Raw genomic sequence first — 26,841 nt, 5'->3', positions numbered from 1 at the left:
TCAAAAACAAGTAATAACTATATAAACAGCTTTCAAAGAATATGTAAAAATACCTTAAGCGTCCCTAACACTGGCTGGGGGGCAAAAAGAATTTTTAAAAAAGCATCCCATAATATCCTAATATTTCTTGAAGCCCACCTTAAGAGCGCCCTCTCTTTCTCAAAAGCATGTGAGGCCCATTCAAAACAAAAGAATAAATAAATAAATCTGTCCCCCACGTAAGGCAAATCGTCTGCGGATATTCATCTGAATCAAACACTGGGCTGTGATAGCCCAAACATAAGGATCAGAATGTCCATTAAATCTCCTGTGCAATCCAAACACAGCCCAGGGTCAATTCCAAATATGAACATCTTCTGTTGGCACTTGCTTGTTTCCAGCATGAAGGTAAGAAGTGTGATGGATATAGGAGATTATTTTTATAGGCAAGAATGCAGTAAGGGTGATTATGAAAGCAATAACCTTGAGAAAGTCGGTATGGCACATGAAAAGTAACTTTAAGAAAACTGGTACATGCCTGGGCTCACCCTTTATAGGGGGGTTATTTAATTAAATCCTTTTGGGATGTCATGAAATTAACCAGGGCTCCTCTGGCAGATGCGGTGCATGGCGTCCAAGCCAACAAGGCCCCTTTCATTTCAAGCTTTGATGTGTAAAAACCAAGTGAAGGCACTTGCTTCATGAGAGAAAGATGTATCTCAGGGCAGAGAAATCCACAGGGGGGGGGGGGTTAAAAAGTCAAGATGGGGGCTCTGACTGCACAATCAAAGCTCCACCTCTCTTTATGTGCATTGCATGTTAAAAAAAAAATACATGGGATTTCATTTGCCTAAGCATGTCTAGCACCTTGATTTTTTGACTCTCCCCCTCTAGATGACCCTGTCTTAGTGGATGCAAAAATAACTGGGAAAGTTTAGGCTGATTCCAACATGGTGCCTTCTGGATGGCTTCAGGTACAGGTTCTTCTATATGTATGGTTGGGAATGATGGATGGTGTACTCCAACAATCTAGGAGACTTTACGGAAACAGTATCAAGCCCATAAATAGACACTGTAAGGATGGGTGCAATCGCCCCCAAGTTGTGAACTGATTCACAGTGGTGGTTGGGTTATACAACATTGTATTTTCAATCCTTCGCATGCCGCAAGGCTCAAAACATTGCTTTGCAAATTTAGTAATTAATAACTGCAATCTGATGAAAAATAGAGTCAACAGTATCGTGGCTGTGTTTCTGCTTTAATTAATTAATTTCTTCATATTGCATGTATTCAATGTAAAGTATTACATATAAGCAATTTTCTACCCTCCCATTAATTCTTAATGTAACCGATTCCTTCGTTTCGCATATATTACATATTACATGTATATGTGACTTTCCATCTTCCAATGTGAGGCAAAATATATCATGTATCCAGGGTGTCTATGGGGAGGTGTTCCCCCCCCCAAAACTATGTGATGAAAGCCCCATCCCATTTTCATGTCTGTTGCAACACATGTAAAAAAAAGAGGGGGTTGATCACATGGTTCTGGCCACCATCTTGACAAAGTTTATCCCCTCCCTGCCGTGGACATCTCTGCATGTGTCCTCATTGGATGTTCCACAATCAACACCATAATTACTTCTCCCCATTTCTTGATTTTCTATTTCTACTTTTTCCTTCCCTCCTCAAAAATTATAAACCCATTCCACCTATCCATAAGATAGAACTGGAGCAATTGTACTAAAAGCAGAGAGTTATGAATCGATTACATTTCACTCCCTAGAATTAAATATATCCTAATGGGCCTTCCAGCGATGTTCAGAAATGTATGCAATCTTCTAATATCGTGGTTATTATAATCGACTGCTACTACAGTGGCATTTTGTTCCTGAACTGCACATTTACATCCTTTTGAGGTGATAAGGTTGAATGGACAGGGCATGCAGCAAATAAGAATGGAGCTCATTCTCTGTGACCTTTGACCCCGTATATGTAATGTGCAAACACCTTGGCAACATCAGGGGGGAAAAAAAAACAAGGAGAGGCTGGATACAGTTGTACAGCATCAAGACAAACACCCAATAATGTTGCCATAGAGCTATTAATTATATTGTTTCCAATATCCCCTAAAATGGCTGCTCAGCCTAACTACATATTTATACATATTTACTTGTTAATCAATAAAGAGAAATGGCCCCATTATTTTGATTAAAATGCCCCCCCTCCCCGGATATGGCAATAAAATCAAGGAGGGACAAATCCATGCTCCCCAAGAGAGTCACTTGACTAGAGGACTTCAAAACAGGGTTGTGGGGTGAGATAACGTCTTTTCTCCTCTTTGGGATGATCTATGATATTTTTCAGGCTGCTGGAAGCAGCAGACACATTAAGAAAATAGTGCTAATGACATTAAAGTACTCGACAAGACTCTGTGCTAAGCACTGACAAAGCTGTCAGCTTCATAATGGAAGAGGCTATTGTGGTGTTCCAAAGAAAGAAAGAAAGAAAGAAAGAAAAAGAAACAAGAAAGAAGAAAGAAAGAAAGAAAGAAAGAAAGAAAGAAAGAAAGAAAGAAAGAAAGAAAGAAAGAAAGAAAGAAAGAAAGAAAGAAAGAAAGAAAGAAAGGACCTCTATCCCATTTTGGCTCAATCTCCTAATAATGGTGCTGCCATAAATTCTGGCTGGCAATGGGAGAGAGCCATGGCTTCTCACCCCTATGTGAAGACATGATAAATATAAAAGAAAATGGCTGTCAGTTTTGGCGCCCGAACCTTATTACAAAGTCTTAATCTTACTGGCCTCAGCACCTTTTATCACCGCCTTGTTATGAGCTGATAGCTTTTTTATTTGCTGGAAGATGGAAGATGTGTCATTTTATGTCCTTTTATATAGCCACTGCTCTGTCCTCTTGTGGGGGAGGGGAGAAATATATATATATATATATATATATATATATATATATATATATGTTTATTACAGCAACCGAATTAAATGCACACGCGCCCAGAAGAGACATCCGCTAAGCATGTTTTGGCAAAGGCTGGAATTAAAGGGCCTCAAGTTGTTACGAATGTGAAAACGTCCTCCTCCCCTTCTCCCCACCAATATGTATGTGGGTTGCCACAGCCGTTATAAATATAATTTGGATTATTTATTGTTTGGTTTCCTCTATAGATTTTCCTCCAGAACCAAGGTCGAGAAGATGCATTATGCTTTGCTTGTCTCTCGGCACCAGCAAACTCTCTGAAGGCAAGGGGGCCTCTTCAAACACAAGTTTGACTTCCTACTGAGCCCAAGTTCAATCGAGTTGAACTTCTTCTGAATCCCGGATGAAGGATCTCACAATTATCTAAATATTATTCCTCAGCCTCACCACTGACTTCCTATTGTCTTCGTTTATGGCAATTTCAAGTCTGAAATCCACTTAAAACCATGACCCTCACATGACCTTCAGCTCAAAGCCGTGCTGTGCTTTTGCATAAAATGAATTCTGGGTCTGAGGCTGAGCATTTGATTCTTTCGATTCTACCAAGGCTTTCGATTCTACCACCACTTATGTTTTGTCATTTGAATGCGTCCTTAGATAAAAACAGACACACTCTCCCTACACAAAGTAATTGACTTTGCTGTGGAGATACATTTCATGTAAACCATGTTGAGATGTATTTGTCTGTTAATGCAAGGAGCATTTTATGATGAAAAACTTTAAGAACTAGGAAGAATAGTTGCAGGGTAGCTCCAAGGGCTACCCAAAAGAGAGACAGAAAGAGAAGATGGGGCCACATGTACCCCTGGACCAAAACATCTCTTACCCTAGACTACACAAAGTCCATCTAGAATGATCTCTACTCCAAAGGTTGCAAGTTCTAGGAGGAAGCGAAAGTTTTGTCTGATTTTTCTATGTAAGTGAGGGGTGAACAAGGCTGTAGTTCAGCTCTTTTCTTAGCAAAAATGCAGCTTTCTTCAGAAGCAGCAAGAGAAGAAAAACTTGAGGTTGTTGTTTTTAAATCAAACGGGAATGGAAACAAAATGGAGAAATTCAACCTTCTAGGTAGACCAAGGCCTGTGAGTGCTTAGCACTTAGACCTCATTTCAGAAACCCAGTTACTCAAATAATCTATTGTGGTACTGAACAAGAGTTGCCAAATCTTTTTCCTCCCTTACTTAACACAGCAGACATGTTCCACTCAGCGTGCAGGGTACCGCAGCAACAACTGAATTTGGCTGGCCCAGATGTGTGACGATCTTGTTCCGTTTCTTAGTGGAATGTTTGGATAAGAACTTCCCAATAACTCAAAATTCTTCACAAATGATAGAGAAATAGGTAAAGTTTTTTTTTTTTAAGTAAAAGATAGGAAAAAGGAAAACTGACAGCCACATCCAAACTTTTTTTAAAAAAAATCCCTTCCACAATAGTAACAGAACATTTGTTCCAGATATATAATATTGGACTGCATCGCTTTCAAGCTGTGCCTAGTAATACCACAATAGTTTTTCCTGCTGAAATAATAACAGTAACAATTATTTTTTAGACAGCCTACAGTAACCAGATACTCTGGACCCCACTGTGACTGTGATCCTAGGGAGTACCCTTCCATCTTTGCTGTTATTAAACCATGATGCTGGTAGTAATTGGACAGACTCTAAAGAATTGCCTTTTCTGTCTTCCTCTACTAGAGGGAGAACATACAACTTTCCTGGGGCTGTGGATTGTTCTTGGTCTTTTACGTGGCAAATTGGGGGCCAGATTAAAAAAAGTAGATGAGGCCAAGACACACACACACACACACACACACACTTACACACACACGTTGGATTATACGTAAATCAAAGTAAATACTTTTGTTTTTGCATCCTCTGTTTTTAATACATGTCCCTCTTTGTCCACATTAAACATGACAATTCAGAAGCATCCGGACATTTTGATGGGGACTCGTACCTTAGGTTTTGATTTATCAAAGAGTTAACTTTGAATTATCAACCCAAACTCAGTTAAAGCTACCCACCATCACCATACACACACACACATACACACACACATACACATAAAATAGTAGAGTAAGGTATGTTAGCTTTTGCAGGCCATCAAGTTTAGACAATTTTACAGATGGCAAAAGAAAATTAGTGAGCCTGAAATAACTCCTCATGTGGCACCACCCTTCCTAAGACTATAGACTTGTCTACAGAAGAGCTTTTTATTAATGTTCCTTTAATTGAAAGGACTGTAAGTAATATAAATTTAAAAAGTGTCAGAAGAGGGAGAAAAAATGACAACCTTGGTTTAACTTCCTTCCTTCCTTCTTCCAACAATCTTTTGTGTGGCCCTGTTGGGTCAGCTTTGTGCCATCAAAGTGTGTTCCTCCCATAGAGAGCTGGGGGATGAAGGTTATCCATTGTCACCCCGTTGTTATGCTAGGATGTCAGAACGTCCTGAATAAATGGTTTACATGAGAAACTGCCTTGCAGTGCATCCTTGGAGGGGAAAAAAAAGAAAAAAGAAAAAGTTTTTGCCCTTTGTGGGGAAAAGTTATCATAAAGTGAAAGCTTTGTTGTTGTTCAGCTGCCTGCGACCAAATGGGAATGACATTACAAATTAAGAGCTTTTTAAATTATGAATTTAGTTCAGACTTAGGAAGACAGGATTATATGAGATAAAGTCATCAGACACTTCCCAAAAGAAGACTGGGAAGAGAAGCTGAGATTTCAGATTTGGTAGAAAGCGCTAGCTGAAGTTAAATAAAAAGAATGAGAGAGGAACACCAAGAGAAATAGGGAAAAGAAGTACCAATTATATTATCAAATGTAGTTGATTGAAAAGAAGCAGACAAGAAAATTCACCTCTGAGGTATAATAAGACCAGCAAAAGCAATCCTAAATCATTGAGTAGTGCAGGGTATCAGTCACCTAAAATAACCAAAATGTGGGATTTTTTTTACTTGGCATTTGATTTATAGTTTTCGTTGGAGGGATTGACTTTTTGAAAGTGGAAGGTTGATTTGAATTGTCATATCTGACTGAATGTCTCCGAATGGATTTGGACTATTTTTCTGAATGATTTTGACAGTCACAGAAACAGCTCGCTCTGGATCAATTTGGAAATCCAAATCAAATCAACTGGATTTCACTAGAATATCTGAAGTGAACTGGACTAATTTTCCTCATTAATTCAAATTGTAAAATCAAACTGAATCCACTGGTGGCCATTTCTAGGGGCAGTGAATCCCATACATGAATTACCACCAGCTCATAAAATGCTACTTTGATATTTCACAAATATCCTTTTTTTCCCCCTTCCTTTCTGAAGACATCTCTCAGACAATTAGAGATCACATGCGATCAGATGCCCCATTCAAATCAAATCATGAAATAACCCATTCAACATCAGCCATTTGATGATACCAGGACAATATCTGGTTCGGCTATGTGATGTCACCACAAAGTCCAATTGGAGTGAGGGCAATCCTTCCTGCCCTCCCTCTTAGTGGATTATGTTTGCTCCATGGACATTCTGTAAATGTCATTTTTGTGTGAAATGTAAACTGCTATATCACCTCAGCTCTAACAGTCTTCTCAAAAACAAGCCACTTTTGACTGTAGGATGTATCTCCCTTCTATGTATTTTTAATATTCCATGCCTTTTCCAATGTACCCTCTTATGTCTGTTGTGTTTCCTTTTTCTTCTAGAAATAGATGTCCTAATAAACTTTTCCTTGATGTAAGTTTTGGAACATTTACATATAAATACTTCTGGTCCCCCCCCCCTTTTTTTTTTTCCACCCATGCTATGTTTTCATTTCCCTTTTTGTCACTTCCTTTCATGGCTTCTCATACTCTGCACAGTGACTGTTTATTTCATCATTCCAAACTGATGCCTCCCAGCAATGTAGCTGCCATTTGAGGAATCCTCGAGATGCTGCCATGGCTGACATATCGGAAATTGTGAAGGTATGTCGGTTTGTGGATATTTGTTTAGGATTTTACCCACAGAAAAAATGGCTTTTTTTGCTGACATTATGGCAAAAACCAGTAGGGTCTTTTTTGCATCAGAAGCGCAAATGGTTCCATGATCAAGGTTGCTCACCGGATATTTTCACAAGTTTTCTCTCAATTTCACTGCTTAGGTAGCACTTTCACATCTGATGTCAGAAGTCAAAAGGGCAATCACCTTTTCATCCTAACAACTAACACTTCCCCTTCCTGCTAAGCAGAGCATCTCATCATTGAGGAAGGATGAGTAATCAAGATAGAACTGCTCCATTCATTTGTTTGATGGTGGCAACTAATTTTAGCTGAAGGATCCCTTCTAGCTATTTTTTAAAACAATCTCCCTCCCTCCCACCCTCCCTCTTTTCTTCTTTCTTTCTTTCTTTCTTTCTTTCTTTCTTTCTTTCTTTCTTTCTTTCTTTCTTTCTTTCTTTCTTTCTTTCTTTCCATGGTGCCCTGGACTTTTTGTAGAGACAATTTTTCCCTTCTCCAGCACTTCCTGGAATGACCATAGAATCACACTGTATTGCACAGTCAACCACCCATTCTAAAGGAAAGACAAGCCAAATATGAACCAAGTTGGAAGATAGCTTAGGTGTCTCCATACAGTTTAGAAGTTAAAGGTAACTTCCATTCAATCTCACTGCATGTTTTTTTCTATCATAGTTTATCTGGAAGCAAAGTACCCAAACTAGTGCAGAGGGTTTTTTTAGCCCTATCCCAGGTCTGCTTAAAGGCATCTCCACAAGTATTCTTATAGCCAAATGCTAGATGGATTCATTCTTAGTCTGTTACATGTCAAATAGCTCCAGGAGTAAGAATGTATTTATTATAGTCCCCTCCTGTTACTCTGCTTCCTCTATATAGATTCTCCTGTTAATTTTAAAATGATGCATAAACTAGGTTCCAAATTCCTATTGCCCTAAACGGAGGCAAGCCAATAAGAATTATCTGACTGGATTTGCTAAAGTCCTTTCTTTAAGAAATTCTTAATAGCAGAAATTCATCCATTTCATATCAATGGTACTATGTAGCGAAAGCAATGTTTTGCATTTTAGACACCAGCCAGGCTTCCACTCATCCAAAAAGCTAAAAAAAAATCAAATAAACAAACCACACACGGACAGAGGGGAGGAGGCAGAATAATCAATTGTAGGGGGAAGAAAAAGGGGGGAAAAACCTTTTGTCTCCCCTTGTCCTTTCCAACTCCTTCTATCTGGGCAGGAAAATTGCTCTCTTATGAATGAACATTTGCCATATGCCCTTAATCAGTGCATGCAGCGTACCATCAACCTTATCATTGTGTTGGTAATAGCTGCCTGACAAAGAAGGATAAAACTGATGTTCTTCTGAAAACTAGACCATCTTGGGGGCAGGGAGGGAGGACAACAACCACCTCTCATGCCTGATATAAAATGTCATTCAATTTCATTTTATCCTAAGTTAAGAGTGTGCTAACTCTCCTTTCATGGAGTCTATTGAGTTACTCTGAACCACCATCTCACAAGGACCATCTCAACAATATTACCCCTTTCCTTCCTTCCTTCCTTCCTTCCTTCCTTCCTTCCTTCCTTCCTTCCTTCCTTCCTTCCTTCCTTCCTTCCTTCCTCCCTCCCTCCCTCCCTCCCTTCCTCCCTCTCTCCCTTCTTCCCTCTCTCCCTTCCTTCCTCCCTCCCTCCCTCCCTTCCTCCCTCCCTCCTTCCCTATCTTCCTTCCTCCCTCTCTCCCTCTCTCCCTTCCTTCCTCCCTCTCTCCCTTCCTCCCTCTCTCCCTTCTTTCCTTCCTCCCTCCCTCCCTCCCTCCCTCCCTTCCTTCCCTCCTCCCACCCCCCTCTTCTCATCCACTCTTTCTTTTTCCTTGATAATTGTCACTTTTCATTATATCTTCATAATATTATATTAACATTCCACGGGGGGGGGGCAACAGAACTATATTGGGAGCTCTTATTGATATGTATCCTCATTTCCCATAACCTACCTACCTAAGCTACATTAGTTACTTATTATTTTGTAATGAATTTGTGAAGAAGGCTGAGGCAAACTACTTCCACGTTGTTTTCAACAAGCAACATGTCCTACCCCATAGAGTCAGCAGGAATCAAGCTCACTGGGAATGTACGAAGAAAAAAAATCCCTCAGAGACCATTAAAAGTACAAAGCAACAAAGAATTTCACACAGTCACTGTCACAAGTAAGTACAGCGAAAAAATACAAATGCCTGATTAGGGAGCTAAATAATTGATCACTTAACAAAAGTCATTCTTGAAGATGACTGATACAGGGCCGGATGCAAATATCCTTGCAATTTTTTTTCCCCATATTTCTAGGCAGAGCAATTTTGAGAATGATGACTTCTTCCCATTTCTCCAGGGAAAGGAGGGGGGGGGGGGGAAATATTCACATATTTCTCAACAGCAGAGCTTACGACAGTAGCATAACCTAGAGAAATGATTGTACGAAGAAAGGCAGGACACTCCCACCTTCCCCATAATCCCCTCATCACTCAAGTAAGGGCAAAAAGCATCACGTTTCTCCCTTGACAAAATCCAACAAGACCGTTCAAAACATCTCCAAAGTAAATTTCTTTCCGTGAGCTTGAGAGAAAACTGGGAAGGGAAATGTAGGCTCCCTCTTTCCTAGCACATCGTAAATAATTCTAGAAAGAGATTTATGGGAGAGGAATAGTATAACCATCACATTGCACAGACAAGACTGTGAAAATGCCCCACCCTTCTGTATTAGGTCACTATGATATCACTGTGTAATATGGCGGGCTGTCTCAAACTAAAGGCATCTTTGATAGCAGGGTCCGTGATTTCTGTGAATTCCACCTCCACTTGTCTCTGTGGAGGACTTATTGATTTCCTATTGAAAGAGGGGCAATGGTCAGTACTAATGTCTTAATTTCAGATAGCTGATGACCTCACGGAGATTCTCCGCAATGTGTGAAATAAAGGGCTGACATGGTAAAATTGATGGATGTTTCAACTCACAATAAAAGGATCTTGAGCATTCAATTAGGACAAACAACCATTGATTTAGCTGGCACCCACATGCAGCCTAAGCACAAACAGCTGCCCCTCTTTTGAAGGGGTTTTATGAACTAGCAACATCAGAAGGCATTTGGAAATAAAACAAGTTGCCTTTGGTGAGGTAAATAAATAAAAAAACATGCCAGCGTCCTGTCTTTCATTCTGGGTTAATCCCTCTGCAGCCTTCCTGACTTCCTTTGCAACATTTTCTACCTAGAGGAAGACATCGTGGATGGCATTTTTTAGGGCAGGAAGAAGGGACACCCACAGAAATCTCAGTGTGTCCCAATTGTGTTTGAAAAGTATCTTGAGAAGTATGAAGCAGAAAAACAGAAGCCTTCACAGCAGGGGAAGTAAACCTTCAGGAATCTTTTGGAAGACGAATTTGAACACAGGATGGAAACAAAGACCATGAGCAAGGAAATGTCCTGTTCTCACTTAGCCAAGGACTTGCCAGGTGACAATAAACAATAGGACTGTGCAAACTTCAAAAATGATTCAGAAAAAGTGTTTTAGTCCTGTCACTTATTAAAGCTACCATGTTTTTCTTCCCAGACTCCTGCTTATTACTGACCAAAGATATTTGCTGCTGCTGCTGCTTTAATGTATCAAATCATTAACGCAACACATTTTCAGTGTGACTTCTGGAGTAGACATATCTTTTCTGAGTCTTGCACTGCAGTCTAAAAAAAGACACGACTTCTTTAATGAATAGTGGAGTAAGGATAAAGTCACCCTGCAATCACTTCCAAATCTTCAAAGCCCTAATGGACAAGCCATCCTCAATATCTTGACTACATTCACAAAATAGAGCTGATATGACTGACCAGGTTTACAAGATTGTTGGGAGGATCAACGTAATGTTAACATTCTCTTGCCTTTGAAAGTCATGCATCGTGATAGCAAACCCTGTGGCTGCTTTGGATAAAAAAGAAAAGAGGTTCAAGTGCAGTTTGAGCCTTGCATTATATATTGAAACAATTGGTGAAAGTGTTTAAAAACATTCTGTGTATATGAGCAGCTCATCTGCACTGCATGAAATTTGATTAACATTTATTTTTCCTCCTTCCTTCCTTCCTTCCTTCCTTCCTTCCTTCCTTCCTTCCTTCCTTCCTTCCTTCCTTCCTTCCTTCCTTCCTTCCTTCCTTCCTCCCCTTGCCCTCCTCCTTTTTCCTCTTTGACCTGGCCTCCCATAGTTGCTTTTGTGTGCATCTCACACTGAAGATGCTTGGAGCAGACTTATATGGCATCATTTGGAGAAACATTGCATTAATAAGCAGAGTTCAAGGGCAAAGGATATAAACAGTGCAAATCACAACTCTGAGCAGATATATGGCTTTTGCTAAGAGGGACGCAGGCAGCTGCTTTATTTACTAGGCACTGGAATTCTTGCCAAAGGTGTGAGAAAATGGGAAGTTTTTTTTTTTTTTTTTAACCCGCTCCACTGCCATTTAGGGAAACAGGGTGAAGTACCAGATCAAAAGCAGTGGTGACAGTAAGGGCTGAATGGCCCCCTTTTCACAAATGTACATCATTGAATCATGGCTGGTTATGCACAAATAATAATAGCATTGTGGAGGTGGTGGAATGGGATGGAAGGGAATGGTTTTAAAGGGGAATATAAAGAAGATGACATTCCTGGTGGCTCTAGAGGGCTGGAATAGGACTGAAGGAAGGATTTTTTTAAAAAAATATTGTTGTTGTTATGTTTCTGGTTATTTTGCTGTATTATTTTTGTGGTTTTTTCTTTAATTTTGTATGCTGTTCAGAGCCATGTATGTGAGATGGGCAGCTATGTAAATTTATAAATGAACCAAGAATTCATTTTGAGGGAACAGTTGAAGACACGTCTTAACAGCAGTAGCTGTTTAACAGCCCTCAGAATGCCTTGGGGAGCAGCAGCATCTCATTCACTGGGTCCATTTCAGTACAGCATGCCAAGACATCTTTTAGAGATGCTGAAGGACACCTAGGAATGGGTGAGAACATTGGTCCATCACATATTTTGGGCTAACAGACCCATTTTGGATCTCTTTGGAATATGCAGGAAAGCCCTAGGATCAACACTGTCCAGAATGTGGTAATGTTCAGAATTTGGTGACATGGGTTGCAACTGATGTGAAAAAGGATGTCCATAGAAGCATCTGCTTTTGTGGAAGAGAATCCATGCACGGGGTGGGTTAATTGGCAGGCTGTGTCTCAAGGAGGTTCATTGTGCTGCCAAAGGGCTTTGATTTTTAAATTCAAGAAAAGAGTCCTGATCATAAAACCTCATTGCATTGTTTCATTCATTCCTTTTCTTATATTAATAAGGTTATGTCTGCATTATGACCCATCTGTTTCTTTGATAGAAAAGCAGAATATAAATATTTTACATAAGCAAGCACATAAATACATATGTCTCTAAATACATCAGCAAATAAAGGATAGCAAAATCCTACCTAAAATAGCTTGCCATACGTAACACATGGTGCCAAATAAAAAAAGGAAGTCGTGAATTAATAGTCTCAAACAGCAGATGTAAATTAAGACAATGTTTAAAATGGGAAGAATTCCAGGAATGCATTTAATTGGACCATGTGATTTGCTGCCTTCCAAAGCCTTTCTATGCACCGGCTGAAATTCCGATCATCTCCAGTTGTGCAGCTCAGGATGGTGGGAATTATGGTGAACACATCTGAAGGACACAAGGTTGCCGTAAGGTGATATAAAGCCTACTTACATGAACTAGCATTAAGTAGCCTGAAGCTGCTTGGTTTAATCTTTCTAGAAAAGAGGAGAGACAATATATGAAAGTGAACAAAACATGCTGAGAATCTCTGTTTTAATGACAAGCACTGAAATACGATCAAGGGAGAAAATGTATCAACTTGCTTTTGATGGAAACACTGAAATGTGTTGAAATTATGCTCAAGCACTACGCGTACTCTAAATCTCTCTCTAGAACACAAATCCAACCACAGTTTGCTGCAGCCGGTACTTGAATTGTCCCTGGAATTTAGCCAAGTTGAATCCGTAGCACATGAGGAGGACAGTCATTGCAAGTTGAAATGCCTGATAAAATTCAGTGATTTTCTTTTTATTTTCAAATGCATCTGTAAGAAGGAGTAAATGTACCATTTTAAAAAAAATAATCATGTTGAGATAACATTGGAAAGAATTCTTCAGTTCTGGTTAGGAAATAATGTCTGAGGAGTTCAAGGAAAAGTAACAGGGTTCCTAGAAGGCTAGTGAAATTTCTGAAGGAGAGCTTTGCATGCCCGCAATCCCAATATAAATAAAGCTTGATGCATTTAAGCTTTGCAAATCTCCATGTAAAATGAACTAAACCTGCAAATCTTGGAATAATTTACAAATCAGAACACAGCTGCCCATGAGATTTTGCATTTCTGTAAATGTTGTAATAAGGTTCTCAACTATACTGAAGTACTCCTTCAAATCTGTATTTTGAAAGGTGTAGTATGAAATACACGGAAAGGGTTCGTTAAAATAAATATTCAATAGAATTTTCCTTCAATGTATAGACCAATGTAGAAACAAGATTCTGGTTAAAACCTGTGAACAAGCCCCAAACTCAGATTCTTCCATTCAAAAATATAAACTATTTTATCATGAACGGCCAATGGTTTTAAGTAGCAATTTTCACTTATTCATCCGGTTCAGAGCCCAGATTGATCCAGTGGTAAATGCATACAGTTTTTCACTGCTCCCCCAAATCTTTCATTCATTTCCAATTACAAAAACACATTTGATACTTCGAATTCTATACCCCCAAATCATGGAAGCACTCTGGCTTTAATCTAATAGCTCAGCTGAATTCTCAGCTCTCCTCTCACCCCTTGCACCTTCTTACACCGCATAACCCAAATAATCATTAAGGCCTGATTCAGTTCTGTTTTGAATCAAAACTAATTGGAGCACCAGATTTGGGGGTTCCTCCCCACCATTCTGGCTGTGAAAAGCTTCTTGCCCTCCCTCCTGTCTCTCCCTCTCTCTAAACTCTGATTTGTTGAAGTAAGATAATTCCATTTTGAGGAACACTCAGCTATGCCTCTTTCCCACATTGCATATTCTTTGCCCCCACTGGGACATAATGGAAACTAATCTTCAAAACCTAAACATTCCAAGTCAAGTCCTTTTGTCAAGTCTTTTTATTCATTTCATTTGGTCCCCATTATAGCACGGAGACCACTTATATTTACATATGTGGAGTATCCTGCTGCTTGGAACTCTCCACTCACAAGACAGGGCAATTAATCATTCACATATCCTCCTGCCGAGTGTTCAATGACTCTGACGGCTGGCTCAGCCAATCAGTGAGCACAGGTGGGATTCCAACCTGCTGGCAAGCCCTGCCCCTTGACCCCAATACCAGTGTGTTCCCTTCCTTTCCAATTGCAGAGCATTGGAAGAATAACACCATTTATGTCACTGTGCCCTTGCAAACAGATGAAGCTGCTGTGAATATTCCAATACGCTCCGGCAGTCCTGAACACTCCAGTGTGAGTAAGCTAGAGCTGTGATTTGCAAGCTAAACAGATGAGATCCAGGAATAGATCTTTACTGATAGCGGTTGCTAATTTGTACAAACTACTGAAAGCATAATATACTCATTCCACTTGGCCCACACTGGCTCCTGGCTACTTCCTGGGTATAATTGTGCAAAGCCTGGAATCCCAGCTATTTAAGGAAAAACTTTTTCCAATATGGATCTTCCTGGATCTTTTTTTAAATGTGTTCCTGCTTCAGGCAAGTCAGATCACTGAAGCTAGGAAGAGGGTTGTAGGAAAGGAGGACATTATTGCAGCTATTCACTCCTTGTAGAATTTTCTGCCCAAGAAATATATTTGTTTATTACACTTCCATCTCTTCCAGGAGCTCAAGGCAGGGTAAAGTACTTCCTCTTCCATCTGCCCCTGCCACCCCCCCCCCACCATAAATAATTTGGACTGGAGAACATGACTAGCCCAAAGCCATGCAGGAAGCTTTCATGGTTGAACCTGGATCTCTGTGGTCCAACACCTAACCACCACACTACACGTGGCTATCATGCTTTCACCCAGATACGTTTCAAGATGATGGTGGTGGTAGTGTTTCAAAATGAGCAGGAAGCTATTGAGATCTTATTTTACTTTGTGATTTTATGCTACTCTCCCCCACCCTTGGGTGAATGATAAAATTCCAGTTCCTAGAGATGTTACTGCTGCATTCCTGTAGCCCTGTCTCTTTTTAGTGAGCAATCCTGGGTCTGTTTCTTTAAGAAGATGGGGGTGGGAAAAAGGTCTCCCTTTCTGGCAAGAAAAATGCTTATCTCTTGCCTGCAAATCATAAATCATACTGTAAGATAGTAGTGACTCCGGCTTTTGAGTGTTACCCTGTTAACAACCTCAACTGCTAAAACCAAAGAGGAAGGAAAAAAATTAACATTTGAACCCTATTGTTCCTGAAAGGCTGGGAGAAATTTGGTGCTGCCAGGCCTGCTGTCCCACTAATATAACTCTTAGACTCAGAGCTTGCATCATCATCATCATCATCATCATCATTATTATTATTTTGTTTGTTTCTCCTGAGCCTCAGTTTTACTCTACAGTTGTTTTCAATGGCCAAGCTGTTCTCAAAAGAAGAGGAACATTCATCTTGCTCTGTAGTATTTTTTAATCCTTTTCTTTAGCATGGATCACGCCAACTCTGCTTGGATAATTACAGCATGAGCATCGAAAGATGCTTCACAGAGTCAGATCACAGAGGCTTGACCCATCTTGCCCATTTTTTTCTAGTGTGTCTCTCTGTTTGAATGAAGCTACAGATGACAGGACAAGATAAGCTAAGAAGCTGTAGGAGAGTAATCAAACAAAAGGTGGGGGGACAGCAGTAGGGCCAAGGAGCAAAGAGATGTGAGACAAAGAGATATTCAGATCCTCCAAGTTTGAAGGTCCAACTCAGATTTCTGTGTACCTTCCAGTTTTTAGTCCTCTCAGTTCCCCACCCCTGCCTGCTGTTTCTAAACTCTACACCAGTGATTCTTAAACTGTTTGGCCCAATAACCCCCTTACCCAGTCTCAAATAATGCCATTATCCCACAAAAAAAACCAGACTCTGTTGTTTTACATCAATGTCCCAGCAGTACCCATTCCAAACTGGATCCTTGATTCGCAAACAAGCAATTACAAATTAACCCATTACCCCCAGGATATGCCCAAATAATCCCTTGGGGGTAATTACTTGCCAGTTTAAGAATCACTGTTCTGCTCCAGGCAAGAACCTATATTATTTTATCTTTAAACTAGGGCATTGAATATGATACTGTCCAGTCTATAGGTCTCTAAATAAGGATCCATCACCAGCATCTCCGGTTATTATTTACTTACATTTTAAAAAATAATTACACAAAAATATAAAAAGAAAAAGAAAACTGATTAACAACAAAAATGCAAAAACAAACTATAAGCAAAGGTTAAAAAAATGAGCATAAGAGCCTGGTTGGTGCAGTGGTTAAGGCATCAGGCTAGAAAGCGGGAGACTGTGAGTTCTAGTCTTACCTTGGGCACAAAGCCAGCTGGATGGCCTTGGGCCAATCACTCCCTCTCAGCCCTAGGAAGGAGGCAATGGCAAACCACTTCTGAAATCTTGCCAAGAAAACTGCAGGGACTAGTCCAGGCAGTGGCCAGGAGTCAAGATTGACTAGAAGGCACCAAAAAAAGGAAAAAAAAAAAAAAGCATAATTAATAACACACAATAACAAGGAAAAAAGAAAAAGAAAAAGTTTATAAAATATCTGAGCATTGTTTAACACTGTATATACAGACAATATGCTCAGATATTCAGAAAGCTCTTCTTGCTCTATGAGGTTCACCTAGAAGACTTTCATATTTCTTGCTGAAGTAGAAGTTTCTACACCTATCCAGTGAAGATGGAATCTGGAAATATTTCCTTGAAAAGTTCCCATCTGAAATTCAGTGGTTGGTCACACAGAGCAGAATCACTCATATCCAATCAGCTTTTCCCAGCAATGTACAGTAGATATTAACTCAGAAAAGCCTTGTTGGTCAGCCTAGGCTCAGAGGAACAGAAACTTTTTAATGGTTCTTCCTGCTGAGAAGGATCTAAGGACCTCCTGTATCAAGGTGGTGAAGCCAAGCCAGGTCAGAAAGTCTTTCACTGAGAATATTCCCATTTGCAGTTCAGTGGTTTCTCATGAGAGGCAACAGGACTCCCAGAGTTCCTGAAGGTAATGTAGACTTTGCAAAAAATTGGATATGTGCAAAATGCAGTCTTCTCATGGTCCCTGGGCTGTTCTTCTCTTGGAACACCTCAGTTCAGCTATTCTGTGGAGATAGTTCATACTTTTTTTGGAAATGATTCTTCATGGTGTTCAAGACATGGACTGGCTCCAAACTGGAACACTATGAATAATTTCTTGTTACAGGGGAACTAAACCATCCTCAGAATGACTGGTTTGCTTCCATCCCATACATTTGGCAAATAATTACAAAAGTTCATTCAACCGGAGGTGCTAAAGATGGAATCTGGAACTTCTGAATACAAAGCAGGTACTCTGTTATGAAAATATATTCCTATTTCCCTTGTTTCTTGTTAAGAAGGGATGCATCTACTTGGACCACACAACCTTTCCATAGAACTGATAGGGTTTTTTTTCCTCCTTCACCCAATGGATCTGTAATATTTTCCTCAGGACTAAAGCAACACTGAGCCTCCAGACGATTCCTAGATATTAAGATGGAGAAATCTGCCTAGTTCCAAATTTTGAAAGTTACTTTTGGTGTATATTTTAAAGATTATTCAGCTCCTAATTCAGGTAAGATGTTAAAAGTCAGGTATCATATCTAGGCAGCAAAGATCCAGATAACTTCTAGATAGATAGCAAAAGAGTAGAGTTTTCTCCTTGTTGCCATCTGTTGTCCATACAGTATAGGGTAGCCCTAATTAAGACTGGCAGCTTTTCAGTTTTCAACAAGGCCAGAGAGACAGTCATCTTTATGCCCCACATAAAAGGCCAGAGAGATGGTCATCTTCATGCCCCACTTAAAAGGCCAGAGAGATGGTCATCTTCATGCTCCACTTAACCATGGCATGAAGGCACTTTACTAATTGTTCTTAAGAGACAGGTTCTCAGGATGTTGCCTCCATCTCATCCCCAGCTCACTAGAGAGGCAGCCTAAAGCCACCTTTAGTTGTTCTGTTGTTAAAGTAGCGCTTTCCCTCTTCTTTCAAGACAAGTCTTGCTGTGTGAATAATCTATGATGCCTTAGCGATAAGGTTGATTATAACACTTTTAAGAGCAATGATCTGTCCAATGATCTATTGACCAAAACCTGCCCGCTCCTTGGTTGGTGGCTGGGCATTGCCTTCTGCAGTCTTCCTGGCTTGAGCCAGGAGAAAGATCTGACACTGGGCCTGCCTAGCCTTTCTGAACAGCTTCTTTTGAAACAGGAATATCAATTTCCAAGAGGACCTATGCTTTCCAGATGAATGTCTATTTTCCACCTGTGACAGAAATAAACAAAAAGGACTAGCTGCTGGTAACTTTTTTTTTTATCAATTTCCTGGAAGTTCAGGCTTTTTTTTTAGTTCTTGTTTTTGTTTTAGTTAGCATATCAGTCTCCTGGGAGAGTGACATTTTGGGGCCTGTGAACTCCAGTCTACTATAACTGACGTGTGTGTGTGTGTGTGTGTGTGTGTGTGTGTATGTGGTGTGTTTACATGGGTTTACCAATCTCCTGGATTTCCTTCCTTCCTTCCTTCCTTCCTTCCTTCCTTCCTTCCTTCCTTCCTTCCTTCCTTCCTTCCTCTTCCCCTCCCCTCCCTTTCGTCCCCTCCCTCACCCCTTTTTATACAGAACAATTGATCTCCCATGAGATCTAGTCCTATAGCAAACAAATAGCAATTCTGACTGGCTGATAGAGTACTGGACAGTTGTGGGATGAAGCAGAAGTGACTCTACCATTTTCCATCCCCAGTGTAGCACCCATTACAGACAGTTGTTGCTGAGGGTTTTTTAATTAATTTATTTATTTTTCCAGCTGACAGGTAATACCAGGAGGGAAGGAAAAGGAAGCTGGGGACATCACCAAATGCTACCCTGTAAGGACAGCACCACTCCCTAGCCTCACAGTTGAGGCACAATAAACCTCCATTGTGGGGGCAGCATAACTTCTGCCAACATATGATTCTGTTGACTCAAAGATGGGAGGGATCCATTTTCATGTTGTTGTGAGAAAGTCCCTAAATGGACTTCAGTATCACAGGGAAGCCATTCAAAAGCATGAACATCACTAAGCCCCCATCTCCTAGCTAAAGCCAGATGTTCCTCTTGGTTCTACCTTTCTACCCACTCCTTCTCTTTTACACACTTGTGTAGAAGCAGTACCAATTCAGCCATTATTTAGGGAAAGAAAAACTTGGAAATAATTTCACAGAATTTCTCCTCATGGAGAAAGTCCTCCCTCAGAATCCACGTTGGGGTTCAGAATCCACCATGGCTTAGCTCTCCTAAGACTCTGGTACCTTTGGTGACCCAACAGGTACAATAATCCCAGGAGTGTTGGATGGGAGATTTTTTTTTTAAATGACACTGAGCTTCTTTTACAGCTTACATCCTAGTTTCCACGTGTTTTCCACCTTTAAACGGCAGGAAAACGTACCACCCCTCCTTAGCAATTACAATTAAAGAGGACTTTGGAGGCCACAGAAAAAGAAACTCTGCTTCCCTAGACCCTAGGTTATCCATTCCTACTCCAGGTGTAGGAGACAAAGGAAGATTACAGGATTTGGGGAGGGGGGGCAGGGTTGGAAGGGGGAAAGAAATACACTGTGAGCAATTTTGGCTTTATTTTTAAAGTTGTGTGACCTACTTTTCTGTCCTAAGTCTTACACTTTAGGTCTGTAAAATGTATGTATTATCCAACAGTAGATAGATCATAACTAAGCCACAAGCACCTGCTTCGCTCTCCAAGGTCCATTGTTTAATCACTAACTTCTTCAGTTCAATAGCTTTCAGCGGCAGTTCAGGGAATGAAACAAACAAACAAAACAAAACAAAACCTTGGCGGAGACCCTGAAAAGGGCTACCTGAGAGACTGCACAACAATAGCAATGCAGAAGAAATCCTTTCAGTTCCCTTTTGTACTTGAATTCAACGAATTTTGCATCATCAAGCCAATAATGCAAATCGAAACACGGCTATCCTCTGAAATGTGCGTGTCTTCAAAATTGGGAGCTTTAAATGTTTCCACGGAAAAGCAATGTGGACCAGATGTTTATTACAGAAAAACATGCCTGATTGTGCAAGCTTTCGGCAATGGCAGCCCACAAAATAGATCTATCTATCTATCTATCTATCTATCTATCTATCTATCTATCTATCTATCTATCCCATTTTGATACCGCCTGGCTCCATTAGGCAAAACAGTGTGCAAAACTGGGCTCCGTTTTCCAAAATTGAATGGAGAAATGGGTTGGAGGACCAACATTCTGGAAAAAATTGCACGTAGTCCTGTGAACGGTACATATATCAAATGAAGTAGAGCCGTCAACAAGGAGGGGCAAACGAGAAACGAAGAGAAGTCAACATTTGCAGGTTTCGCCCTTGCAGGGAGCTCTGAGCTAGATAGGTTGAAAGTTTCACCAATACCGATTGCTCCCTTTCAATCTCTTTTTCTCTCTTTGTGGAGGTTACTCCATCAGTTCCATTAAAAATCAGTTCGCTCTGAGAAAGACGACCTTCTCTTAATCCAGGAGGAGGGGATGATTCAAAATCTGTTGAAGACCACTCGTGGGTTTGATATAGTTGGGTGAAGCTCCCATGACTTCTCTTTTATTAACCAACCCTTCAGCTAGCGCTCTTACTTACAGTAATGAATTCTCAAGAACAATCTCCCGTAAATGTCGGTGGGCAATTGCACCTTTAGATGCTGTGTTGCTATCAAGCGTCTTTGCCTTAGTCTTTCGGACAGATAAGTAATAATACAACACATTAATACTTCCACATTGGTTTATGTGTGTTTGACCACAGTGCTAGAATAATTATTTTTCCCTCTCCGTAAAAGCTATTAGAGATCTATTTGGTTGGTTTTACAATCAATAGCACCAGTAATATTTGTGTAGCAGGCACGGGATAATCAATTGAAGGTCATATAAAGTAAATTACCATTCTGCTATAATGATTCTCTCTCTCTCTTTCTCTCTTTTCCCCCACTTAAATGAAAATGTGTTTTATTATTTCACAGGAGAGATTTTACAATGCACTTTTCCCATTGGAAAAAAAAAAGGTGGAGGGAGTACAAATATAGCCAGTTTGAGATACTGGGATGTTAATATATTTTACCAGAATGTATAATAAATGATCAAGGTGAGAGAATTCACATACTCTAGAGCTAGAAATCATCCTATAAGAAATATGAAATAGCTGATATTCAGCTATGAGCAAGAGGATCAGGTTACTATGGAATTACTTGGACTACCAGTTCAGTATGTTATATGATTAAGGTGCTATTTTTTTAGCAATTTTTTTTCTTGATTCAGAGAAGGTAAGATCATAAAATGGCCCAGATTTCACCATAGTGTATATGACAGAATAGTGTCCTAGTTAAATGAGTTCATAGATGCCTCTGCAGAATTTTACAAGCTTCACAGTGATGGTGGAAGGTTGAAGGTGATCTCAAGACTTGGAACATCGTATCTGGAGCTGTTACTCAGCTGAATTTCCTAAAGATTGTCCTGGAACAAGCTGTAATTGTTCTCACAGATATTGTGATGTTTATTACTGGTTTAAATGTACTAGACAATGTGCAAAGTCACAAAGCCCCTGTTCTCAGGCTTAGCTTCTAAAAGACATTATACCAAAGAAGAACACTGGGAACCCAAACTTGACAGGTTCATATTATTCAGGAAGAACGGTCATTAAGGAAACAGTTTACTTATTTAATTTTGGTTCATTTGTCTAATTAATGAATTAGATTAGATTAATTAAATTCATTAATGACTCCAAAATGACTCTAGGCTACAGTTCCTGGAGAAGGGATCCCAATAGCAAATGAGGGTTGCAATCCCATTTGCAGAACAGCAGTGACTCTCAGGTCAGGGTCTGAATCTCTACTCTTCAACTTTTATCTGAAGCAGCTTACTTATTTGTCCAACTTGACTCTTAGTCATTACTTGGCTTTGGGAATTAGAGAGGCCAGAATTTTCAGGATCTTTCCTCAGCTTGTTGTCAACTAGATGTCTTAACCCCTCTGGAGGTCCCCATGTTAGGGAAGGCTGCTTTACACTTTGGTGAAGATGCATTAAGCCATTTTACCAAACTTGGTACTTCTTTCATTTGTAGTGATATTCCTGTGGATTTTTCATCATCTGAGCAGTCTACAGCATCACCAGAGGTTACACGCTGGAAAAGTTATTCGGATGCCGTGATGTGTCTATACCAACAAAGATCAAAATTGCGCAAGCCATGGTCTTCCCTGTGACACTCTATGGAAGCAAAAGTTGGACTTTGAAGAAGGAGGATAGGAAGAGTATCGATGCTTTTGAACTTTGGTGCTGGAGAAGACTCCTGAGAATACCATGGACAGCCAAGAAAACAAACCAGTGGATCATCAAACAAATCAACCCAGAGTCCTCAGTCTAGGTACAAATGTCCAGGCTCAAATTATCCTACTTTGGACACATTCCAGCTCTCTGGAAAAGGCTGTGATGCTAGGAGAGGTGGAAGGAAAGAGAAGAGAACACCCAGCAGTAAGGTGGATGGATTCAGTTACAGTGGCAGTGAGTGCACCACTGGGAGACTTGAAAGAACAGGTTAGGGATAGATTGTCATGGAGAAAATCTATCTATGTGGTCTCTAGGAGTCGACACTGACTTGATGGCACATAATCAATCAATAAAATCACCAAAGGTTGCCAGTTCCTGGTTTGTGAAAGCAACAAAGGACACCTCCAGCAAGAGGTCAAAGAAATGTAGAGGTCCATACTGCATGGAGGTGTTCCTTTAGTTGGCAAAAAGGGTGAAAATTATTAGGCTTCCTAATATTGAAGGAAGCCATGATCTAATCAAGATACAAATGCAGGCTGCAAACAGAAGTAGGTTGAACCGTCTTGAGAGCTCAGTCATCTTTGGCAAACCTCTTCAATCTCTCCAGCCATCATGCATTCAGATCTGCCTTGCCTTCCACCTCCTCCTCATCAAGATGCCGAGAATTCTGGTGCATCAGGTTTCTTAGCTAGAACAGACAGCTATTTGGGAAATTGTGGTGGGAATGGGATAGGAATCACCCACAAAATTAGCTGGGCCTTGTTTTTAACTGATGAAGAATTATCCTTAGTTGAGTAGTGCACACACCTGTTTTCTCTCTCAATGAATAGGGAAAACAAGTGAGAGTAATTAAGATCCACTGCGTTGTATGCCTCCAGTTGTGCCCTGGAATGCATTTGCAATATACTCTAATGCCATCTGCACGCTCCAAGGGGAACACAGTTGTTGGAAGGGGGAGAAGAAACAGGGAATGTTTATAACAACAGCCATAAACTAGATTGTTGAGTCTTCTACTGGGCCAAAGTTCCATTGCTAGTTTCAAATAAGGCTTTATGGATCATATTGAGAGGCAATTATTTTTCTCTTCTCCCATTTCCTCCAGAGCTGAGTGCTATTGATGGAACTCGTCATACTTCAGAAAAAGATTACACAGACTTTCTTTTTCTTTCACCCACACAGGCACACACCCTCACACACTTACATTAACAACCCTGTCCAGCCCAAAGTGCTGTAAAGTCAGTCACAGACACACTATAAACTTAATATTCACATAAAGCATCTATTATTATTGCAGGAATAGGAGCCAGATGTTTTAATCACCATGGCTAGCATCAGACCATTTGTCTCTTTTAAAGAGGGGAGGAATCACATTTGAATTCTCCCCCACCCTTTAAAATAAATATAACAAGAGTGACAACAACATCTTTTCAAGATTTAAGATAACAGCATGCAAAATGGAGGTTTTTACTTTTTTGGCCTTGTCCGTCCTCATTGCCTATAAAATAACAATTGTTTTCATGAAATATACCCCCCCCCCAAAAAAGGGGGGGGTTGTGTCATGATTCCTTTGACTTTGATTCTTGGTTTCCAGCGTGTAGACCCAGGACACTGCTTCTTCCTGGGTTTTGTGAAGTAATTATATCCAGAAAAGGCCACACAAGAAAATCAGTTCTGGTGGTCTCCGCCAAGATCTTAAGAGCTAAGAAGAGTTGTTCTTTGACACCAGCACACCCCGGAGATGATCAGTCTCTGTAAAATACATCTGAATGTGAAAACAAACCTGTTAACCTTACCATAACTTTCCAGGCAGATTGGAGGAAGAAGTTTGTTCTCTGTGTGGCCCAAACAGCAAGAGATCAAGCCGTGAATGAGAAACAAAGCGAAAACATGCTTGAGCTGGGCTCAGTTATTGTTATCACAGTATTTTTCATTTTTAAAAAATTGGAAAGGATGGACACATATGGGAGAGATTAAGCGAAGTAGTACAGATTGGGGGGAAAAATCAAATTTGGTGTGATGAAGGCAGATTTTATTCAATCCCTTTTGTGCAGTAAGTACGTCTCATGGTTGCACCCTCTTGTGGTAACTGTGGGTATTTATCACAGCAGGGAATCATTTATTCGCCCTTTTTTAACCAGCTATTACTACTTGGGGACACATTCCCAAGGCAACTCCCCTTCTTGATTAATGATTTCTCTCTAATGCATGGAACCATTCTGTTTAGCCTCTATTCTCATGACTATTATTAAACGGTGAGGCAAATCCAAGAGAAGGGTGAAGATTCTCCCTAGAATATCTGTAGATGCCTTAAAATGTCAAGGGTAGGAACAGTTCAAATTCTGAAAGAATATGAAACCCATGATTTTGGAGAAGGCATCCTAGGAGTGACAGGATGTAACAGAACTTGCTTCCCATGAGTATGAGCAAAAAGATCAGGTCCATTCCTTGAGAAAGGTGGTGACAAAAGTTTTGATAAAAATCCAAAACAAGGTATTTTGGAAGGCTGTTTAGGACAAATTGGGAAAAGCATAGACCATAGACACCAGACCTTCACTGCACACACCCCACACAGCACAGCCCACACCCCACCCACTCCCGGGAATGGTAGAAGAAACTCCAGACAGGTTTGGCACTATTACAGAGCAACTTTTCTCAACTTGGGACCCTGTAAACATTTTGGACTTCCATTCCTATCATCCTCAGCCAGATGGATCATGTTGTGATAAGAGGTATAGCTGGCCATACATGGAAGAACACCAGGTTTTGGACAGTTGACAATACTAATGGGAAACTTTTCTTTCTTTCTTTCTTTCTTTCTTTCTTTCTTTCTTTCTTTCTTTCTTTCTTTCTTTCTTTCTTTCTTTCTCAGGGGTGTTCTGCTGGGGAATGTAACATTCATAGGGTTGAAGCAGATGTATTCTTTTATTCTCCTTTCTCTCCCAGACAGCTGGGTGCAAAGAAGACACTAATGGCCTTTGGTGCATGACTTCTCTGAAGTGAAGTTCTCTGAACTTAGATTTGAGGGGATCTAATGGAACATGCTCCCCAAGAATGCAGTAAGAAAAAATAGGTCTTGAATTTAGCCTAAAGGATGGATGATGATTCTAGATGATGAAGAATAAGGAGAGGGATAAGGATTTATATCCTGACTTTCTTTCAGAAGCTCAGGGAATTTAGCATTTTCTCCTCCATTCTCCCCCATCAAGAGCAACCGTGTTGCTGTAAATTGTCCACTCCGGGTACATAATTTATCAAAAGTTTTCTCCTCCTGTAAAAGAAGCTTCTGGTTTTGCACCTTATTCTTGGAGTATTGTGTGTTTCTTTCAACTTTCTCTTGGTGGTACTTTTGAGCTTACTTTATTATTAGAACTAGATCAGGGTTTTACTGTTGTCGTTTCCTTTGAACTCTCTTTCCATCACTCCACAGCCTCCCCGGCTGCACACTTCCCAATCTGAAGCTGCCATCTTGAGATCTTCCCTTGCTGATGAATGGAAATGTGAGAAGCCAGAAGGTGGCAGAAGCTTGGAGAGAGGACTGAATCATGAAAGGTTCAGGACATTCAAGTATTGTAACTGGTTAAGTCCAAGTCATCCATCCTCTACCCGTGAGAACTTCACTGAAACTCTCTTCTCCGTGAAAAGAAATTCTGAAAGAAACTCTCTTTCATCGAATTTAGGAGAAGTGTCACGAGAAAACATAGAAGAACCTATTTACACAGCACCAATACATTATAGCAGTTCTTTCTTATGGTCACTGAGCAGAATTTGGCAAATTAACCAGATAATAAAACCATTTCTGTTTTAGGTAAAATAAAATATAAACATAAAGCTCTAACTAGATAATCAAGGCAACCAAGGCGGGTTAAGTTTTACAAACAGTATAATAACATTTTGCCACATGGAATTGTACTGATTTGACAGGAGTAACTGTACATCAAAGAAATCAGAATTGTCTTGCTTCTTCACCAGATAAGGAGTTAGGAGACAGGTCCTTTGGGAAGGCACAATATAGCAGAATATGAGCAATGGATTCAGTGGCTCCTTCTCCACAAAGAGACAATCTTAGCTCATCAGGAATTGTTCTAGATTTGCCCTCGAGAACAGTTGTTGGGAGGGTGTTACCCTGTGCTAATGTCGGTGCTATGTGAGTTTGGGAGGACTATTGGATTTAAATATCCTGCCAGCCTAAAAAAAGGACTTGATTATGCAGAAACACATTCCTTGGTATGGCAAAATGGTCCTATTGGCTTTCAACGTCTCTAGCACATTGCTTGAGCACAAAGTTCTTGATGGTCGCC

At 40.2% G+C, this 26,841-nt stretch overlaps 1 long non-coding RNA gene across 1 annotated transcript in view; it reads right to left on the bottom strand.

Annotated features, from left to right (window-relative positions):
* Positions 1 to 24,502, bottom strand: part of LOC148216141 (uncharacterized) — a 72,328-nt gene extending 47,826 nt beyond the window's left edge. Inside the window, exons 1-2 of the long non-coding RNA XR_015795924.1 lie at positions 24,337 to 24,502; positions 16,537 to 16,678 (exon numbers count right to left, since the gene is read on the bottom strand). This is a non-coding gene — a long non-coding RNA (uncharacterized LOC148216141). The remainder of the gene's footprint in view (positions 1 to 16,536; positions 16,679 to 24,336) is intronic.
* Positions 24,503 to 26,841: the final 2,339 nt, after the last annotated feature.

The sequence above is a fragment of the Python bivittatus genome, unplaced genomic scaffold (genome assembly GCF_059951505.1).
Source record: "Python bivittatus isolate LINGU-HERP-01145 unplaced genomic scaffold, Pbiv_v1 ctg000210_np1212, whole genome shotgun sequence".
In the NCBI taxonomy this organism is placed as follows: domain Eukaryota; kingdom Metazoa; phylum Chordata; class Lepidosauria; order Squamata; family Pythonidae; genus Python; species Python bivittatus.
The sequence above is the reverse complement of the archived record's forward strand: the minus strand, read 5'-3'. Positions and strand labels throughout refer to the sequence as shown.